General features: G+C 47.5%; 1 protein-coding gene across 1 annotated transcript in view; it reads left to right on the forward strand.

Moving 5' to 3' along the window:
• The window catches only part of PHLPP1 (PH domain and leucine rich repeat protein phosphatase 1), a 479,370-nt gene that overhangs the window by 177,339 nt on the left and 279,359 nt on the right, over nucleotides 1-22,672 (forward strand). The window lies entirely within an intron of this gene.

Below are 22,672 nucleotides of genomic sequence, written 5' to 3' on the forward strand. Positions count from 1 at the left end.
TGGTCAGGACCCTTCGCATTTCCTTAATGCCATGTTTGGAGTCTATGCGAGGGCAATGTACCCCTTAACTTTGGTGTCCCTCAAGCTTATGCTCCGGCGCCTTTTCTGCCGTTCATGCCGACGCCATATCCACCTTGGCTCGGTACGACGCCACAGATGTCATTGACTCCGCACACTGCTTCGCCGGCTCCGGAGTGACCTCGGGATTTGGATCGGGGCTCGACGCCGGTTCCGGCTTCCCATCCTCCAGATGTTCCGGTTCCTCGTTCGACGCCGGCACCGACTCAGTCTGAGTCATTACCGGATCCGACTACTTCGATTAGTCTGGAGTGGTCAAGGCGTAGAGCTCAACGTCTCCTGGAGGAGAAGGAATATGAGGACCCTGAAGTGGAGGAAGGAGAACTTCAGGTGCAGGAGGATTTCTTTGTGGATCTCCAAAGTGCTAGTGGCCTAGAACTTTCTCCAGAATGGGGGTTGCCTGCAGTTTCGGATGCACCCTCTAGGGATGTGGCGCCATACCTTGTGGTTATTAAAAAGGCTGCTGAGCTGCTAAATTTGACCTTGCCTACAGGGGAGTTCAAATCTAATATCCTCACAGAGGTTTTACATTCGCCTTCATCAGTTGTTGAGCCGACTCTGCCATTCACTGAGGCTCTGACTGAACCAATTTTATAAGTCTGGAAAAACCTTTGTCTGCTCCTGCGGTTTCCAGATCAGTGGCGAGACGATATAAGGTAGCACCTGGTGACCCTGAGTTCTTGACTTCCCATCCTTCGCCGGAGAGTCTGGTGGTGCAAGCCGCTTGTTCGAACAGGTCAGCAGGCTCTTTTCCCCAGGTACCTGGAGATAAAGACTCCAAGAATTTGGATCAAAATGCTAAAAAGGTTTTCTCCTCAGGTAGCCTGGCTCTGAAGTCTACGAATGCTACTTGCCTGCTGGGCAGATACGTGCACGCTTTAATGGATTCGGTAAAGCATTTGTCATCTAAGCTTCCGGAGGAAGATAGAAAGAACTTTAATGAGGTTGTCTCTGACACTCAGGCGGCAGCCCGCCAGGTTATTCAGAGTACAATAAGGAGGTAGGTCCTTGGCGGGGCTGAGGGAGGGCTGGACCCTATAAAGTGCAAACCAACAAGCTGTGCCCCCACACTCAATAACTTATTCCAGGGACCAAATGAACAAAACCGTTAAATTTGATCCGGTATATTTATTTATACCTTTTTCTTTAAATCATTATTTCAAAAGCAATTTTGTTTGGCAGTAAACGATACAACGTACACAATTATTGACAATGAACTCAAAAAAACATTAACACAATAATATTGACAAACTCTTGTAGAAAGAAGAAAAATTTCAAGTGTAACATCCCACAAATACAACAGTGCTAAACTATAAACGTTACAATTGGACAATTTGGTGCAAACAAATCAAAAAATATACGAAAAAGAGCCAATTCGAAAACAAGAGCAAAACAGCGTAAGGCAGATATAATTTTGAAACACAGTAGATGTATATAATTGGCTCTTGCTGGGTTGCCGACGCGTTTCAAGTTTGGACATGAAGTTTCCAAACTCTCATCAGGGCTCTTGTTATTATTCTGTTGGAATGTAAAAAATAAACTGTTTTAATACAACCAAATGGCCTCTTCTAGGAAAGAAGAACCGTTTGAATAGAATTAAAAGTACCTGGGTATTAGTGTTAGGTTGGCCTGCGCAGGTTTCTATAAATGGACCAAATCCTTTATTCAGGACACAACCAGGGTGACTTCAGTGACAACACCAACCTGGGAAAAGAGGTGTTGTCTATATTTAACGTGTGGTCTCTTGGCCATGGAATAACGACCTGTATTTTATTTACAAACCAAGGTATAATGTTAAAAAAATTCATACCTTCAAAAGATCGATTTAGTGGCCAAAAAAGGGTCTGGGGGCGGAGGGTTGTCTTTTCATGGAAATTATATCTGCCTTACGCTGTTTTGCTCTTGTTTTCGAATTGGCTCTTTTTCGTATATTTTTTGATTTGTTTGCACCAAATTGTCCAATTGTAACGTTTATAGTTTAGCACTGTTGTATTTGTGGGATGTTACACTTGAAATTTTTCTTCTTTCTACAAGAGTTTGTCAATATTATTGTGTTAATGTTTTTTTGAGTTCATTGTCAATAATTGTGTACGTTGTATCGTTTACTGCCAAACAAAATTGCTTTTGAAATAATGATTTAAAGAAAAAGGTATAAATAAATATACCGGATCAAATTTAACGGTTTTGTTCATTTGGTCCCTGGAATAAGTTATTGAGTGTGGGGGCACAGCTTGTTGGTTTGCAGGTTATTCAGAGTGGCATGGACACGGCGGACTCTGTGGCCAGTATTATGGGTTCTTCAGTGGCCACCAGAAGAGCCGCTTGGCTCAAATCTTCTGAGTTTTCAGCAGATGTTTAGGCTGCTCGTATGGACTTGCCTTTTGACGGCACTGGCATCTTTGGGAAGAAAGCAGATGCAGCATTGGAGAGGTTCAAAGATAGCCGGGCGACGGATAGGTCTTTGGGCCTGCAAACTAGAGGCTCTTCCACCAGGAAGTAAAGGGGCTTTGGGAGGTCCACATTTTCGTCCCTTTAAACAAAGCCAACAACAGCAGCAACAACAGAACCCTTTGTATAAGTCATACAGAGGTAGACAAAGGGGTCGTGCCCGTGGATGTCAAGCTTCCTCCTCGAATACCCAACCCCCACCTACTACAGCAAAGCAGCCCTAGATCCACCATTCCGGATCATGCGAGGTCGGTAGGGGGTCGCTTACTAATTTTCTACGGGATTGGGAATCTGTTACATCAGATCTTTGGGTTCTCAATCTCGTAGAAAATGGGTATGCTATTCCTTTTCAGGAGTTCCCTCCCAATTACCCTCTTTGACAAGGTTATTGTTTGGAGGACCACCTAGTTCTCCTGCTGGAAGAAGTCCTGGCACTGTTCAGAAAGGGTGCGATAGAGGTGGTTCCGGAGCAGGAGAGGGGTCAGGGGTGCTACACCCGGTATTTCCTGATCCCCAAAAAGGATGGCAGACTTTGTCCAATCCTGGATCTCAGGATCTTGAACTTGTATCTGAAACAGGAAAAGTTCAAGATGCTCACTCTTGCGCAGTTTCTTCAAGCGCTGTTGGAAGAAGACTGGATGGTGTCGATCGACTTGCAGGATGCTTATTTCCACATTCCCATCCTGAAGTCGCACAGGAAGTATCTCCGATTTACGGTGGGATTGCAACACTACCAGTTTGCGGTCCTTCCGTTTGGACTTACTACTGTGCCTCGAGTTTACACCAAGGTGATGGTTGTGGTGGCAGCACATCTCAGGAGGTCGGGGATAACTGTATTTCGGTATCTGGAAGACTGGCTGATCAAAGCAGAGTCGCTGGAGAAGGTGCTCCATCATCTGCAGGAGACAACTCAGTTGTTGCACAGGTTGGGTTTTTCGATAAATGTACCCAAGTCTCACCTGGTGCCCTCACAGCGCAACCTGTTCATAGGTGCGGTACTGGACACTACTGTATGCCATGCATTTCCCTCCTCCTCAAAGGATTCGCGACATACAGGATATGATTCCTTTATTCTACAATGGAGCGGTTGTTTCAGTCCTGAGGGTCCTTTGTCTGCTCGGTCTGATGGCTTCCTGCATTCTGTTGGTCAACCATGCACGCTGGCTCATGAGGGCACTCCAGTGGTGCCTCCGCAGGCAGTAGTATCAGCACAACGGAGATCTCAGGGAGTCAGTGAGGATCTCCAGAGAAACTGCAGCGGATTTGTCTTGGTGGAGCGTGGAAGGCAATCTGTCTCAAGGAAAGCCTTTTCAACTTCCTCCATCGGTGGCCACAGTGATAACGGGTGCATCCACTCTAGGGTGGGGTGCTCATCTGGGGGATCTGGAGGTCAAAGGTCTTTGGTCTCCAGAGGAAAGGTTGCTTCACATCAACCTTCTATAGTTGCGGGCTATACGTCTGGCGCTCAAGGCCTTCCTCCCTTCCCTTCGTGGTCAGTCGGTTCAAGTCCTGACGGACAACATGACCGCGATGTGGTATGTCAACAAGCAGGGAGGAGTAGGGTCGCAGTGTCTCTGCAGAGAGGCTCTGCGTCTCTGGTCCTGGGTTCAGCACCACCAGATTTGTCTGATGGCAAATCATCTGGCCGGAGTTCTGAATGTACGTGCAGACATTCTCAGTCGGCAGTTCTCAGCCGACCACGAGTGGAGGCTCCATCCAGAGGTTGTTCACGACATCTTTCAGATGTGGGGGACTCCTCGGGTGGACCTGTTCGCCACTCGCGAGAATGCTCACTGCATGTCATTCTGCAGTCTCCAGTATCTGATGCAAGGAGCTTTGGGGGACGCGTTTCAGTTGAGTTGGGGAAGTCAACTCCTTTACGCGTTTCCTCCCATACCTTTGATTCCTCGGGTTCTGAGGAAGATTCGCAGGACCGGGCCCAAGTCATATTGGTAGCTCCGGATTGGCCAAGAAGGGTATGGTACACAGATCTTCTCCACCTCTCCTCGTGCCTGCCGCCCCGTCTCCCTCTCAGGGCAGATCTCCTCTCTCAGATGGAGGGGCAGGTTCTACACCTCCACCTCCAGAAATTACACCTTCATGCCTGGAGATTAAACCTGGCAACCTGAATTCCTTTTCTCTCCCACACGATGTGGTGGATGTCATATAATCGGCCAGGCGTGACTCCACCAAGTCCATCTATTCTTATAGGTGGTCTAAATTTGTTGCTTGATGTGGGGAGAAGTCTATTGACCCTTTGAGGGCTCGCTTGCCCTATATTTTACAGTTTGCTCTTTCTTTGGCGCAGCAAGGATTTGCTGTCGCCACAGTCAAAGGTTACCTTTCGGCGTTGTCGGCATTTCTCTGTTTGCCGGATCAGCCGTATCTTTTTAAATCTCCAGTGGTCTTGAGGTTTCTGAAGGGCCTCACTAATAAGTTCCCTCCTTCTCCAGTTATCGTGCCTCAATGAAACTTAAATCTTGTCTTAACATTCTTGATGGGTTCTCCCTTCGAACCCTTACACAAGTGTCCCATGAGGCTTTTGTCTTTTAAGACGGTCTTCCTAGTTGTGATCACCTCGGCAAGGAGGGTAAGTGAGCTTCAAGCTCTTAGTTCCAAGCCCCCATTCCTGACCATACATGCACAACGTATGGTTCTTAGGACCAGGGCTGCTTTTCTGCCTAAGGTGGTATCTTCCTTCCATCTAGGTCAATATATTACCCTTCCTACCTTTTATCCTCCCCCTCACCCTTGTAAGGAGGAAGAGAGACTGCACCGCCTGGACCCTAAGAGGGCGTTGTACTTTTATCTTGATAGAACAAGAGACTTTCAAATGGATGACCAGCTGTTTTTTGGTTTAGCTGGCTGCCGGAAGGGTAGAGCGGTGCACAAGCGCACACTTTCCAGGTGGATAATTCTGTGCATCAAGATCTGCTACTCTCTGGCGGGTAAGGACCCTCCGGAGGGTATAAGAGCTCACTCTACCAGGGCAAAGTCTGCTACTTCTGCGTTGTCTAGAGGTGTACCTGTTGAGGACATTTGCAGAGCCGGTACTTGGGCCTCCCTCCACACTTTCGCGAAGCATTACTGCTTGGATACCGAAGTGAGGAGGGACGGCCACTTTGCGCGCTCTGTCCGCCAAGATTTCCTGGTATAGCAGAGTGGACACCCTCCTCTGGGAGTGGGGACTGCTGTGGGACTCTATTCACAAGGGGAGGACTCCACTGGCAGATGTTTCTAACAGAAGAACAAGTTACTTACCTTCGGTAATGCTTTTTCTGGTAGATACAGTATCTGCCTGTGGATTCCTCACTGACCCACCCGCCTCCCCGTTGTCCACTCTGCTATACCTGAGTTTATGTAAATTTTTGTATATTTGTTTGTTTGAATTAGGTTTTCTTACCTTTGTTACACACTATGTGTGTGTAATTTTGAAATGTATGTTCTGTGTACAATGTATTTGTATATATCTACTGTCATTGGTCCGTCCGGGTGCCTCGAAGGCACGGAAAAAAGGGCGGAACTGATGTCATCACGCCGACGTAGGCCTAATATGGTGACGGTGACGTTAGCCGGAGTCGCGCTCGATGCGGTGCTTCTATGACGTCGCCACGCCGGGGTGCTACAAAGAATTTTCCAAACGTTGCTGGCGCAAGGGGGATATTCACAAGGTGAGGAATCCACAGGCAGATACTGTATCTACCAGAAAAAGCGTTACCGAAGGTAAGTAACTTGTTCTTTATTTCCATAGTGAATGCAATAGTGATAAAAAAAACAAAGAATAACATTTCCCATTGGCAGACCCCTCTCCTTCGGCTTCCAGAACCGACCGTGGTGACCAACACATCTCTTCTGAGCTGGGGTGGGCACTTGGGAGAGGTGGAGATCAGTGGCCTTTGGCCTTCGGCATATTCCTGGTTTCATATCAACCTTCTGGAGCTGAGGACCATCTGCTTGACGCCCAGGGGTAGGTTGGCTCCATCTGCTTGACGCCCAGGGGTAGGTTGGCTCAGGTTCTCAAGAACACCACCACTGCTATGTGGCACTACAACATACAGAGCAGGGTGAGGCCACAAACCCTGTGCCAGGCGGTCTTGCCCCTCTGGAAGTGGCTGGACCACAAAATAATTTTCCTGGAGGTGAACCACCTGACAGTGTTGTTGAATGCCAGGGCAGATGAACTAAGCCATTGGTGCCTTGTGGATCCTACGTGTTAGTTACACATGGAGGTGGCAAGAGGTCTCTTCCACAAATGGCTAGATCTGTTTCCACTACCATGAACACGCAATGTCAGCAGTTTGCGCATTGATGTCTCCAAGGTGTCTTTCTCAGAGATGCATTCCGCCTTGCGTGAAACTCTGAACTCGAGTATGCCTTTCCACCGATACCACTCCTGCCCAGAGTTCTCAAGATCAGGATTGGCCGGGCCCGCTTCATCCTAGTAGCTGTGGATTGGGCAGGGTAAGTTTGGTATCCTGAACTTCTAGGCTTGAGCACATGTTCTCTGGTCAGATTGTCCACCCTGGAGAACGTGCTGTTGCAGCAACATTGCAGGGTTCTACATGCGAGGCTTCGCAATTTCCATCTTCATGCTTGAAGATTTAGAAGTGATAGCTGAACGCATACGACTTTCCTCCTGAGGTACTTAATATTAGCTTGCAGCGTGGCATTCCTCTATGAAAAATGTATATGCCTGTTGTTGAGACAAATTTATAGTTTGATGCAACACACTCCAGATTGATCCTCTCCAGGTACAATTATCTGATGTTATTGTATTTGTTTTTTCTGTTGCTCGGCAAGGTTTGGCTTTGGACAAACTAAAAGGTTATCTTTCTGCCTTTTTATGGTTGTTCGATCAGCCCTCCTTGCTTACGTCACAAAGTTGCCACTTGTGATGCAGTTTTTGAAAGGGCTTTAACAAGTTTCTCCCATGTCCTTTTGTGATGTCCCAGTGGGACCTTAATCTAGTCCATACTAACTTGAGGTTTACTCCGTTCAAACCGCTTCACATCTTTCCCTTATGGCTCCTTACTATCAAGACTGTTTGTAATCGTTATCACCTCAGCACAGGTGTCAGTGAGCTTCCGGCTCTGTTTTAATGTGCCATACCACCTCCTTCCCAGACTAACTGGTTCTGTGTACTCTGACATCTTTTCTGCCTAAAGTTGTGACGCCGTGTACGTTGGTCAAACCATCACTCTGCCGATGTTATATGCTTTGCTTCACCCCTCTAAGGATGAGGCGAGACCCATTATTTGTAGCCCAAGATAGCGCTGAGATTCAACATAGATCGTACCAAAGCACACAGGCTGGACAATAAGCTCTTTGTGGGGTTCGCTGGTGTGAAAAAAGACAAAGCTGTGCGAAAGGTAATTCTCTCCTGCTGGACCATGCTCTGCATTGCAATATGCTACGCATTTTCCCAAAACGATCCTCTAAATGCCAAGCTACCAGGGCCAAATCTGCTACCATTGCGTTGGCACGCAAAGTCCCTGTCCTAGACATATGCCGGACTGCTACATGGACGTCCCTCCATGTGTTCATGAATCACTATTGTTTGGTCAGTTAGGTCTGCAGATTAGGGCATTTTGTCTGCTTGGTGCTGCAAGACTTTCTGGTTTTAATTAATTCACAGATTGCCTCCAATAGGTACTGCTTTGGTATCTGTTCAGAAAGTGAGGAATGTGCAGCTAGAAGTCTATTAGAAGAGCAAGTTACTTACCTTCAGTAATGCTTCTTCTGGTAGACATGTAAAGAATATCTAGCCACAGATTCCTCACCCATCCTCCTAGTTTTATGAGTAGACTCTATTAACCCAAGTCTAGGACTCTGCACACTACTCACAGCCAATTCTTTCTTGGGTCTCTGTGCCTGAGGGCGCCTACATGGGCCCTAGACCCAATTTCCTGAGCGATTGATAGGGTGCCAGGATACTACTGAAAAGTATTTGGATCCAGTCTGACTCTTTGAGAATATTCAAAATGTGAGGAATCTAGAGGTCTCAAAGAAGCAGCAGGTCATTTCCAACAGACAAGTCTCCTGGAGATTTAATATATCGCAACTGTTAATTTCATAAGGAATTTGAAATTCAGACTAAAATCCGCCATGTATTTTCACCTCCACCCCTATTTTACTTTAGGAATAGTTGGAAAAGCCTCCTGATGCAATCTGTGTGAGATTCTTCTCATAATTCTTATGGGCTTGTTCGTCTTATGTAAGCAAGGCAGTCCATAATTTAGTTAACGAATGTGGCGATCTACAACAAATATGAATTATACTGTAAAACACCTTTGTGTTGACCTGTTTGGAAGCAATCGAAATGTGAGCCCCACCCCTGCTTTACAGTGCGTTAAGTCTTGACAGAAAATCGGATTTCAAAATGGAACACACAGATTCAGGGGGACAATATTAAGAGAAGGCACAGATAATTATCTTGTTTCCAAAATCTGATTGTACTAAAAAAATTGCGAAACTCAGCAGTGGGAGAGCGTCAAAGAATATACTCCACTGCAATGTAGCGGTTAGAAAAACAAAGTTTTTCTTAGAAAACCCTCACCCACCAACGTTGCCCCTTGGTGGTATGCTTCATCATTGGGGTTCATCCCGATCCGCTGCGTATCGCGGCCTGCTACGACCAGGTAAATACACAGAAGCACTTGGAAAAGATGTCTATGATAAAGACAGATTAGGTGAGGGGAGTGTGAAGTGAGTGATAAACAGGATTAAAATACCGCACTAGTAGGACCCTTACGTTTATTTCTTCCTCTAGTCAGTATGTTTAAAATCAGGGGGTTGTGTTTGAAGAAGCAGTCTAAAATGTGCCTATTTCTTGAAATCAGTCAACATGTTTCAGGCCTTAACCCCTATTGGCTCTTCCCCAGGACCTATAGGAAACCAGTTCCTATTGGTACCACTCCTTACAGCCCCTTAAAAGGAACACAATCAATGGCATGCAGTGTGTGATTCACATAAGATAGTTCGTAATAAAGTAACCTGTAACGTCCTTCTGTATTTTATTGACGCTGTACTAGTGCGTCATGTTCTTTAGGGGAGGAGGGGTCCTGTAGTCATACCTTTGTCAAGCCCGTCCTCTGCCTTTTGTGCCTGACTTGATCCCCAGAGAACGCATTGGCAAAATGCTCTAAACTAAAGGTAACTTACTTCAAATCTTCCTTCCCTTCCTGCCCAAGGATAGTTAGACGCAATGGTAGCAAGGCAAAAGTGTTTTCAATAGGTTAACTACAACGTGCTTTACTACAAGATACACTTCTATGTGATTAGTGCTTGGAGTAGGAAAGAAAAGGTTTTGCTTAATATACTTTCAACGAAATTCTTAGACTAATGAGGTTAACCTTTAGATCCAAGTTCTCTTCCAAAGAATGTGTCTTCCAAAACTGAAAACCATCTTTGAGTCAGTCGTCTGCTTGTGGTCAGTGCCAGCATTACAAATGCCTGAACAATAAGGTTGTCCACAATCAGTTGTATGGCAATCTTAATGCCACTGGCGTGTTTTTTTGTTTTTACTCTAGCGAAAACTTAACTGTCTGTCTTTGAATGAGTCCCGGCATTGTTGGGCTCATCTGACATTTGTTTTTAAGCCTGTTTGTTGTTAGTAATATGATAAAAATCTGGTTTTAGACACGAGCAATCCCAGCCCAGCACACCTTCCGATGTCGTGTCGCACTCTACTATGTATTTGTTCTTTTCCAAAAGACAGAGGACCTGTGTGCAATTTTCCTTTGTAGTTCATGACCATTAAGAAATGTGTATGGTTTCCTTCCCTGTCTACTGAACTGTTAGTACTAAAGATTTTTACCCTGTTGTGCTTTGGATTCTCCATCTTTGAAAGCGGATATTCTTGCTTGTGGTCACAATGTGGCTCGATCTGGCTTTAAAGCACTCGGCACTTGCTTCTAGCCCACTTTAAGCAAGCCAAGTGTGCCCCTGTTCTAGTTTGTTTTGCTAATTTTGAGCACTTGTACGGTTCAGTGCTTCAGTGCCCAATTTGCATCGATTGAGTCACAAACAAGCTACAGATGCCAGATAGGTTGGTTAACTTATCTAGTTAGGGCTTGAGCTATTAGAGAAACAGGAGACATTGCATCAAGGTACTTCCTAAGCTTCTAAACTACAGATTTTTCCAGTTCATCTGTTCTAGCTCTCCATTGGGCATAGTCCATTGTTACTTCTGCATTGGTTAAAGTTGTTTATTGTAGAGAAGAAAGGTGGGTTTTTTTGTGTGTTTTTTTTTAAAGTGGGAGCGAAATTGTGGATAGGAGGCCAGTGTTTTTGCTTCCTGATAAGGCCTGTGTTCGAGGCATGTGGGCTGCTGAATTCATATCTGTGCATAGATCACCACCTAGTGTTGGGTCCGGATGATTGCACATTGTTGTCCTGGAAGAGTCTTCGAAGTATCACAAGATAGGTGGCTCCTCCCCTGGACTACAGTGCGCATGGGCATCCTCTCCATCCTCAGATTGTTTTTTTCCGCCATTGGGTTCGGATGTACTTTCTTGACTCAAGTTTGGAATCGACAAAAACTCTTTGCGCAAGGCCAAAAGGCCTTCGGGGCGTCGGTATTGTCTCGTTCGGTGCCTATACTTCATCCAGTTCTTCGAACAGGACGTCGAAGGCCGTTAGCATTTTCGACACCAGGCCCCAACTTCGACGACGATGGAACGGAGCCCGTTCAAGAGATGCCCCGTCTGCAACTCTAAGTACCCTCAAATTGATGTGCACCCACTGTGCAATAAATGTTTGTCCCCGGACCACGACAAGGCCAGCTGTATGGTCTGTTCAAAGTTCCGGTCGAAGAAGACGCTTCAAGTTCGACGCGCCGCGCGACAGTCGGCGCAAAAGGGGAGGCCTGACCCGGACAATATCTTCGAAGCCGATGACGATGAAGGAGTCTATGAAGAGGTTCCTGACCAGCAGTCAGACCCGGAGTCGGAGCGAGATTCTACCTTCGGTATGGACGACGATGAAGACTACGTCCATGAAGAAGACGTCGTCGAGGTAGGAGACGACGCAGAGGCCATCGGAGCCGTCGATGACAACTCGAGCGATGAGCAAGGCCCACCCACAATCGTGGGGCCTAATATTGACACAGTACTCTCTAAGACTTAGGTCGAGGCATCGCCGGAAGGCCTTAGCCGAGATCCTAAGTTACATTCTATAGCCCCGCGTCAAGGCCCGGCTAAGAATACGTCTACGGCACCATCGGTCGATCTACAAAAATCGAAACCAACAGAGGCAAAATCGAAACCGAAACTGGTGAAAGCAGTCCTCGGATCGACGCCCTCGAGCTCCTCGGCTCCAGTCAAGTCTACTAACGTCATCGACCCTTCGGGGCCACAAGGCGGCGCCGACCCCAAGAGCGGGGCGCCGAAGCCAGTCTCGACGGTCAAGCACGTCAGCCTGGCGACGTCGACGTCCAAACATGGCGACACTGCCAAAGGTCTCCAGGCTAAAAAGACTGTCGAACCGACGCTTGCAGCCTCAAAGACTCTATTCAGTAAGGCCCTCGAGTCGAAGACCAAACCAGACCCGAAGCAGCAGGTCGCGTCGAAGACCATGACCGAACCTGCTGTGCACCATCAGCTTGAGTCGACGCAAGGCCGGAAGCATGCTGTTGATACATCGAAGCCAATCGGATCAAAGATGACATCGATCCCTAAGGCGGCCGGTTCGTCTCCGGTGCCTCCACCACCAATTAAATACGGACCTCCCCCGACCGCTCGACCCAAAACGCTCGAGCCACAAAGGAGCGCCGAACCCTCCAAAAAGGTATCGGGACCTTCTAAATCTCAGTCCATTCCGGAGGAGGTAATGTTCCAGGCACCCTCGTATGACAATCAGTCGAAGCTCTTCATCGACTCAGATTCTGGCAGACTCACCATTCACAAAAGGAAAATCGCACCAGAACATCCTTTGGAGTCCTATAAAATCCCCCTCAAAAAGAACAAGCATTTGCAATGCAATAGGTCTCGCATTATTTAAGTTTGAGCTATTAGCATTGTAAATGGCAATTGTTTTTTGCTTTATGCTATAGTTTTTTTTTACATAAAAAGCTACATTTAAAATATGTTTTATTAAAGTTATTTATGCAGTATCTAAATTTTGTTTGCATAAAACAGTATAATAATATCTTAGTAAAAAAGTCAAATATTTTAATGGAAATTCACCAAATCTTCATTTATGTGTTGGTTTTGAAAATAGCTAAATTAATAGCTTTGTCATTTACAATGCCAATAGTTATAACTTTCGCAAATGTGACACCTATAGCATTTGTAATGCAACATTTGTATTTACGTGACTTAGATGTATTGATATTACAAATAACAATGGCTTTTAATTTTTTTTAATACTTAATAAAAGTGATTGTAATTTATAATGGCAATAGCTTAAACTTTTGTAAATAACTTTTGTGAAGATTATGTTCAGTGTATTTTATTGTAACAAAATCCAAGAACAGAAGTGAAATATTAACATCTTTTTGTGACATTTGTAATAAAGCTTGAAACATTGAGAGAACATATTTGTGCTGTGGTGGTGCTGAGTGATGCTGTGGTGGTGCTGAATGGGGCTGTGGTGATGCTGAGTGGTGCTATGGTGGTGCTGTGGTGGTGCTGAGTGATGCTGTGGTGGTGCTGAGTGGTGCTGTGGTGGTTCTGAGTGATGCTGTGGTGGTTCTGAGTGATAATGTGGTGGTGCTGAGTGACTGTACTCACTGTCACTCTGCACTCACTGTCACTCTGCACTCACTGTCACTCTGCACGCACTCTGCACTCACTGTCACTCTGCACTCACTCTGCACTCACTGTCACTCTGCACTCACTCTGCACTCACTGTCACTCTGCACTCACTCTGCACTCACTGTCACTCTGCACTCACTGTCACTCTGCACTCACTGTCACTCTGCACTCACTGTCACTCTGCACGCACTCTGCACTCACTGTCACTCTGCACTCACTGTCACTCTGCACTCACTGTCACTCTGCACTCACTGTCACTCTGCACTCACTGTCACTCTGCACTCACTGTCACTCTGCACTCACTGTCACTCCGCACTCACTGTCACTCTGCACTCACTCTGCACTCACTGTCACTCCGCACTCACTGTCACTCTGCACTCACTGTTTCTGCACGCACTCTGCACTCACTGTCACTCTGCACTCACTGTCACTCTGCACTCACTCTGCACTCACTCTGCACTCACTGTCACTCTGCACGCACTCTGCACTCACTGTCACTCTGCACGCACTCTGCACTCACTGTCACTCTGCACTCACTGTCACTCTGCACTCACTGTCACTCTGCACTCACTGTCACTCTGCACTCACTGTCACTCTGCACTCACTGTCACTCTGCACTCACTGTCACTCTGCACTCACTGTCACTCTGCACTCACTGTCACTCTGCACTCACTGTCAATCTGCACTCACTGTCACTCTGCACTCACTCTGCACTCACTCTGCACTCACTCTGCACTCACTGTCACTCTGCACGCACTCTGCACTCACTGTCACTCTGCACGCACTCTGCACTCACTGTCACTCTGCACTCACTGTCACTCTGCACTCACTGTCACTCTGCACTCACTGTCACTCTGCACTCACTGTCACTCTGCACTCACTGTCACTCCGCACTCACTGTCACTCCGCACTCACTGTCACTCCGCACTCACTGTCACTCTGCACTCACTCTGCACTCACTGTCACTCCGCACTCACTGTCACTCCGCACTCACTGTCACTCAGCACTCACTGTCACTCAGCACTCACTGTCACTCCGCACTCACTGTCACTCCGCACTCACTGTCACTCCGCACTCACTGTCACTCCGCACTCACTGTCACTCCGCACTCACTGTCACTCCGCACTCACTGTCACTCTGCACTCACTCTGCATGCACTCTGCACTCACTGTTTCTGCACGCACTCTGCACTCACTGTTAGTCTAAAGGCGAAACTCAGACTGTTGAATTGTCGATAAGGCAGCTTCTTCACACTGCATGCAATCTCCTGGCCTGGAGAAGCCGGAATGCCGGCGGGACCGCTTGCCGGCTCTGCCACTACCCAAAGATAGATATTTGCCATATCTGCACTTGCCCCGTCCGAGAAGAGAGTGTTCTTGAAACAGCCGGAACCCGCACATGTACGAAGGTATTATAGCCTCACTTCAAGAAGATCTTATGCTTTGGGAAATTCCCAAAATGTATGACCTTTGCTGAATCAAAATTGACCTTGCTGGCATCACAGAATAGGGGTACCTGATAACTGTGCCCTGACCGCGCTGGCACCGCAGAGCACGCACGCCAAGTCACTGTCCACGTTTGCCGTATTCCGAGTGCATAACGGTTCTGGGCCTTTTATGACGGTGGTTCAGTTTTCTCTTCATTATTCATGCCTTTCCTCGCCAACAAGCAACTTCATTATTCTACAAACCACGGCCACGGTCCAACAGCTCTCATGTGTTTAACTTCTGATGTTATAACATGCACTTTTCGTCGTCTCTGAGCCCTATTTAATGATCAGTCCTGTTCCTGCCCCAGCCCTATTTCTGCTCATTTTAAAACATGCACCACACACTTTTTCCGCACTCTACTTCATGTTCTTATTGGCATGGAACAATGCACCTAGCACGCTCCTCTTGACTGAGCACGGATTCAGCAATAATGCTATCGAATTAGCATTGTGTTTAAACAGGGAACGATGTCTGCTATGTGATCTTAACACGAGACTAAATAGCTCTTTTACTGTGTTTTTTATTGTAACGAGCATTATTTTATTGTAAGTTTTAATAAACTGTAGTTACAATCAATATGCATTCACTTTCGGTCCTTGCGGCTCAAGCATGTCGATGGGTCTCATATTCTGAAGATATGGACCCACAATCTCTGCTTATACCTTGGTTAAGAGCCGAAATCTCTCGGATTTGCGATCAGTAGGGTATGATGGAAAGGATTTTCCAAGGGCAGTTGGACTTGTTTACAAAAATGGTATGTGTGCGCATAATACTGTTGAAAAGTACAGACCCACTCAGGTATTCGGCCCCAACAAAAAAGAAAGAGGAGCGACTTTGGTTGGGGGGTGGGGGGTTAATACCAAACGCTGTGTACATGGAAACGAGTGGCGGGAGAGGAAAATAAATTCCAGGAAGCAATCCGCTCTTCAGCTTTCCTGTCGGGTTTTGTAAACGGACGCTTAAATTGTGGAGCGTGAGCAACCGGTTTGCGTGATCAAGATGAAAAAAAAAACCACAATCCTAATTCCTGGCCCCCGGTGCCTATAGCAACGGACATCCGTCTCCTTGGAAACTAATCTCGTGGTATTCGAACAATGCACCGGGGGCCTTTAATCTGCCGAACACTGGAAATCTGTATTCGAGGCTGCTTCTGCTTCTCCCTCACCGTCAGGAACTCGAACCGACCTAAAAAACACGCAGTTTCCCAGAACACGGGGGCGGGGGCTTATTCTAAATCCAAACAAGCACTCTTCAGCGTTTTGCGCCGGCCTGCGACCAGGAAGTCAGGCAGGCCGGGCGGGACAACCGGAAGTAGGAGGGCGGGAGCCTACCCCGCCTCCCACGGAAGAGCCGCGATTGTTTGGAGCACCGGAGCAGGCAGGAGCCTACCCTGCGCCCCGGTGCCGAAGAAGAGTCTTGCTGCCGGTGGGAGCCGCTGCACTGAGGAAGCCGGTGAGTGGGGCTTCGCCTTGTGTGTGTGGGTGGGGGTGGGGGGGTGGGGGGGCATCTGTGTGCGCGCGCGCACGCGGCGGCGGGCTGTGTATGTGTGTGAGCGTGCATGTGTGTGTGTATGTGTCCTGGAGTCTGTGTGTATGCGTGTGTGTGAGGAGGGGGGAGGGGGGGGGGTTGCCTGTCTGGGTGCCTGCGTGTCTGTGTAAGTGTAAATGCGTGTGCGTGTGTGTGGAGCCGAGAGGAGAGGGGCTGGTGTGTGTGGAGGGGTCTCTGTGTATGCGTGTAGGTGACGGGGGTGTGCCTGTGTATGCGTGTGTATGTGCGCATGCGTGAGTGCTGTGTATGCGTGTGGCTGTGATGTGCGCATGCGTGAATGTTGACGCGCGTGCACGCAGCTCAATCCAGCCAGGATAAGCTCGTCACAGTTTCTTGTCCCTCATTCCCCGGTGTCAGGCAGCTATAAGTCTCCGACCCTGGACGCATCCTTCGGATGCGAATTCCAGGGCGAGACCTAAAAAGGACTCTGCAACCTCACCTGTTCTCTTTGAACATGTTCAGTCCTATACACAACATGGTGCCGATTCTCCCACACGCAGCGACGAGGAAGTGGGAGATGATTATAGTCATATGGGATTCATTTACAATACAGACGCTGATCAAGGGGAGTCTCAACACTGGACTGACCCTGCTGACCCTGATGATCCCCACACTACGCCCGACACTCAGTCTTATAGTGTCAAAACCTCGCCTACTGAAGACACGGCGGCTTTTAATGCCTTAATTGAAAGAGCAGCCCTCAACCATGATGTTGACATGCACGCAGAGCCAGTGGAGGAGGACTTTTTCTTCGATACTTTCTCCACCTCAGAAAGATCGGTAAAAACACTGCCTATGCTAAAGGGTGTCCTCAAACATGCTACTGACATTTTCAAGGAACCCACAAGGGCAAGGGTTACAAACCCAAGGATTGAAAGAAAGTATAGGCCTGCGCCTGTGGACCCTATGTACATCAAGGGCCAACTCCCATTGGACTCCCTAGTAGTGGCTAATGCTCGCAAGAGAGCAAACTCTCAGACAAGTGGTGATGCTCCTCCTCCGGACAAAGAATCCAAAATCTTAGAGGCTTCTGGTAAACGGGTGGCAGCTCAAGCGGCTAATATTTGGAGGATCTCAAATACACAGGCCCTATTAGCCAGATATGATAGGGCTCACTACGACACGCTAGAACAGCTGATGCAACACCTGCCTGATGCTTACAAAGATGGAGCAGAAATGCTGATACAGGAAGGAAAGTTGATTTCAAATGCATCCATCAAGTGTGCACTCGATGCAGCAGACACAGCAGCTAGAGCCATCAACACTAGCGTAATGCTGAGACGTCATGCCTGGCTCCGCATCTCAGGTTTCAAACCAGAAATCCAAACAACTTTGCTCAATCAGCCTGTTAACCCTGACTTTCTCTTTGGCCCTGATGTAGACACTACCCTTGAGAAAATTAAGAAAGACACTGACGGCAAAATCCATGGGGGCTCTGCAGTCACAGCAGTTCAGGGGCAGTTCCTTTCGTCGCTCCGGTAACAGGGGAGCTTCTAGAGGTCATGCATTACAGCAAGCCCAGTACAACAAGGGGAGCACGCAGACCACCTATCACAAAAATAACAGGGGTGGATATCGTGGAAACAGCACCAAAGGCAGAGGACGTGGAAATACAGTGCCAGATCCTCTGCCCCCAACAAACAGTGACGCCTTGTCACTGCCCCCAGACCATTTAACACCGGTCGGGGGAAGACTCCAGCAGTTCCTGCCGGTTTGGGATGGCATCACTACAGACAGGTGGGTGAGACAACTTATCCAATACGGCTATTGTCTGGAACTAACCTCCACTCCCCCCAACATACCCCCAAGGCACCGTCCTATGTCCGCAGAGCACATGCACTTGTTTCAGCAAGAAGTACTCTCCATGCTGCAAAAAGGGGCAATAGAACTTGTGCCTTTAGAACAGCAAGATACAGGGGTGTACTCTCTGTACTTCTTAATCCCAAAAAAGGACGGTTCCCTGCGGCCCATTCTAGACCTCAGACCCCTGAACCAGTACATCTTGTCAGAACATTTTCATATGTTGACTTTACAGCAAGTCCTACCATTGCTCAGTCAGGGAGACTTCCTGGCAACCCTAGATCTAAAAGATGCATATTTCCACATTCCCATCCACCCAGGTCACAGGAGGTATCTCAGGTTCACCGTCCACAACCAGCATTACCAGTTCAAGGTCCTGTCTTTCGGGGTCACCACTGCCCCCAGGGTGTTCACCAAGTGCTTAGCGACTGTGGCTGCGCACCTTCGGAGACAACACATCCATGTCTATCCCTACCTGGACGACTGGCTTGTCCAAGCAAAGTCAGCCCAGCAGTGTGCCAGCCACATGTCACGCACAATTCACCTCCTACACAGTCTAGGATTCTCATTGAATTACCCAAAGTCACACCTTCAGCCCGCTCATGTACAACAGTACCTAGGTGCAACATTAAACACTCTAACAGCAACAGCGCAGCCAAACTCTGCCAGAGTCAACAGCATGCAGTTGCTAATCCAGAAATTCAGGCCCCAGCACTTGCTCCCAGCGCAGGTATTCATGCAGCTGATCGGTATGATGGCCTCCTGCATCTTCATAGTCCCGCACGCGAGGCTACACATGCGTCCGCTTCAGGACCAGGCTCATGGGCATCTGAAAGACCTAGTGTTGGTGACCGGTCGTGCATACAACTCTCTGCATTGGTGGAACACACAAAACCTTTGCAGGGGACGACCGTTCCAAGAGCCTGTCCCACAAATAGTGCTGACAACGGACGCATCTCTCCAGGGCTGGGGAGCGCATGTCCTCCATTATACCGTGCACGGACTATGGACGACGCAGCAGCAAAAGATGCATATCAATCTGTTGGAGCTGATGGCAATCTTCATGGCGATGAAGGCATTCAAATTGCATCTGTGCAACAAAGTCGTGCTGATCCGGACGGACACCATGACTGCAATGTATTACATCCAGAAGCAGGGAGGCACACACTCTCCGCAACTATCTCATCTAGCCCAGAGCATGTGGAAGTGGGCGATCCAGAGGAACATGTTCCTCATGGCAGAACATCTCCCAGGTAAAAACAACCAGATGGCGGACCTGCTCAGCAGGCACAGCCACCAGATGCACGAGTGGGAGATACATCCCTCAGTACTCCAACCATATTTCCAGCAGTGGAGTCATCCAGAGATCGACCTATTCGCCACACAGGAAAACACAAAATGCCAAACCTTCGCCGCCAGGTTCCCACACCCGCAGTCTCAGGGCAATGCGATATGGATGATCTGGTCAGGCAGATTTGCGTACGCTTTTCCTCCAGCACCACTCATACCGCTGGTGGCACGCAAACTGCAACAGCACTCCATGACGCTCATCCTGGTTGCTCCAACGTGGGCACGGCAGGCCTGGTACACCACGTTCCTAGAACTTTCAGTGGTGCCCCACAAAAGGCTGCGCCTCACGCCCAGTCTCCCCACTCAGAGCCATGGAGACATTCAGCACCCAGATCCACAACAGTTGAGCCTTGCGATATTGCTCCTGAGGTCATAGTTTGGCTAACAGGCAGCATCTTTCCCTTTTCAGGGTGCCTGCCATTAAAGCCTTTCTGGAAGGACTCAAGATTGATCCCTCCCAGGCACCCTCCATCACCTGTCTGGAATCTAAACGTGGTTCTCACCAGACTAATGGGTCCACCCTTTGAACCCCTGCACTTTTGTGAAATACAGTTTCTCACATGGAAAGTGGCTTTTCTGGTATCCATCACATTGCTACGGAGAGTTAGTGAGCTTCAAGCCCTAACTATTCAAGAGCCTTTCTTACAAATTCATGCTAATAGGGTAGTGCTACGAACCAACCCTAAATTCATGCCGAAAGTGGTGTCGCAGTTCCACATTAATCAAAACATTGAACTGCCAGTTTTCTTCCCCAATCCAGATTCTGTGGCAGAGCGAGCACTGCAAACCTTAGATGTTAAAAGAGCTCTCCTGTATTTCAGCGACAGGACAAAAGATTTCAGAAAGACCAAGCAGCTGTTTGTTGCCTTCTCTCCACAACACAAAGGCAACCCCATTTCCAAATCCGGTATAGCCAGATGGATTGTTAAGTGCATACAAATCTGTTATCAAAAAGCTAAACGCACATTAACAGTTCCCCCAAGAGCGCATTCCACACGCAAGTTAGGGGCATCCATGGCTTTCCTAGGTAACATTCCCCTAGAGGATATATATAGAGCAGCCACATGGACCACCATACATACATTTACCAAACGCTACTGCGTAGATGTACTCTCCAAATAGCAAGCTGCTGTAGGACAGGCTGATCTCAAAACCCTTTTTCAGACTGCTGCAGCTGGCACGGGCAACCACCGCTAAGGAGGTAACTGCTGTTTATTCTATGCACAGATATGAATTCAGCAGCCCACATGCCTCGAATGGAAAATGCTACTTACCAGTATGCATCTGTTCTTGGCATGTAGGGTTGCTGACATTCATATCGCCCCCCCTCCTCCCCGGTGCCTGTCGCAGATGTAGAGCTCAGAATCATTCTCAGGCATGGTCATCACTTACTGTATTAAACTCCATCTCTGCCAAAATGGCGAAAAACAATCTGAGGATGGAGAGGATGCCCATGCACACTGTAGTCCAGGGGAGGAGCCACCTATCTCGTGATACTTCGAAGACTCTTCCAGGGCAACAATGTGCAATCATCCGGACCCAACACTAGGCGGCTATCTATGCATAGATATGAATGTCAGCAGCCCTACATGCCAAGAACAGATGCATACTGGTAGGTAGCATATTCCTTTCCCATAGGTTAGGTTCCCCAGACATATTTGTATTCTTTGAAGAAAACATCTATGTTGTCTGTATAAGTTCTGGTCTGCTTACCGTTCAGTCTCTGAGCATTGAGGCACTAAAGTTTGTTTCTTGTTCTAGATCCATGAATCACCCTCTGTTGCTCATAAATATTGATTTCTGTCTGTCAGGGAACATAGGACTGTCAAAATGATATCCCTGGACACCGAGCAGTTTCTCTTTAATGATCATGTTTTTAGGGAGGTGTTGTAGTTGTTTGATAGTACCATCTGATCTTATGCCCCTGCTTCTTGAAAAAGGTTATGGTAAAAGTGTGATGAACCGTTTAGAGTCAACTGTAAGTTGTGTAGGAACTTGTCTAAGATTGAAACATCCTGTAATGCTCGCTACATAATCTTAGTTGAATGATGGATGCTTTACTCTTTAGTCATTTTTTGGGTAGCCGCACACCACTATGCTTGTGATTGGAACTTGTAGCAGGATTATGGTTATCATTGTGGTTCTGCTGGAGGAAAGAGATAACACGATTTGCTTAGCGCTCTCCTGTTTTCCTGGTCACATCTGACCTGCATCACGGGTTCCGATAACCTTTTACTCTCCTCCCTTTCTTTCTGTCTCGAAATGCATTAACCTAATAATTTGGCAATTAACCTAGAAACTTTAGCTGTGGCATGGATGCCTTTTTCGTCTACTCTCCTCATTTCTGAACTAGAGCAGGGGCGTGACGGTAGCAGCCAGAGGGTAAAGTCTCAGTGACTTTTATGATGTGAATTTTTCCAATGAACTGATGTATCGTGGCATTTGGATTTCTGCAAAGGATGTATCACTTCCAAAAGTTCCTCTAAGTTGTAAATCATTTGGAACAGGAACCAAAATCTACAACACTTGGCACTGTGAATGAAGTCTGCCCTATAGTGTTCAATCTAATATTTAAGAAGGTATTGATTATCCCATTTGCCTAAGGGAGCTAGGGATACCATCCAAGGACAGACCCAGGATACTAGTACTACCAATGTGCATGGAGCAGCGTGTGGTAGAGGGTGTTTCATACAAAACGAAAACAATTCATCACAATCAAATTTCTTTTTCAGTATTTGAAACGTCAGGTTGTCTGTCCCTGCTTAGAACCCCTTTGTTCTCAGTGCGTCTGTCTAGAACCTAATGCTGGTTCTTTTGTTTGGTGTAGTGAGGTTAAATCTCCTTCGTTTACTTGCCCTGTGTTAGGCCTTTGAGGTGGGAGTATGCATCTACCTTGCTTTGAGCCATTTTTACTGGCCATCTATGAAACACGCACTCAACCACCACATCTCCCACTTTCTTCTTTTTCCTACGGTTTCAGTGACTGAATTTGCTTTTACAGACGAACATTGAGGTTGGTCTGTTAGAGCAAATACAGGCCTTGTCCTTCGAGTTGAATGGCACTAGAGCTCCCTAAATGCATCTCATTAGTGCAGTGGCAGCTTGAGGTAAGGTACGGTCTCAGGGCACCATTAACGTAAGCTATGTACATTGTGTTGCTGCAGTTCTATTCTTAATAGTGCATGAGATTCTGATGCTTGGGAA

This window comes from Lissotriton vulgaris, chromosome 4_1 (assembly GCF_964263255.1).
Source record: "Lissotriton vulgaris chromosome 4_1, aLisVul1.2, whole genome shotgun sequence".
Lineage (NCBI taxonomy): Eukaryota > Metazoa > Chordata > Amphibia > Caudata > Salamandridae > Lissotriton > Lissotriton vulgaris.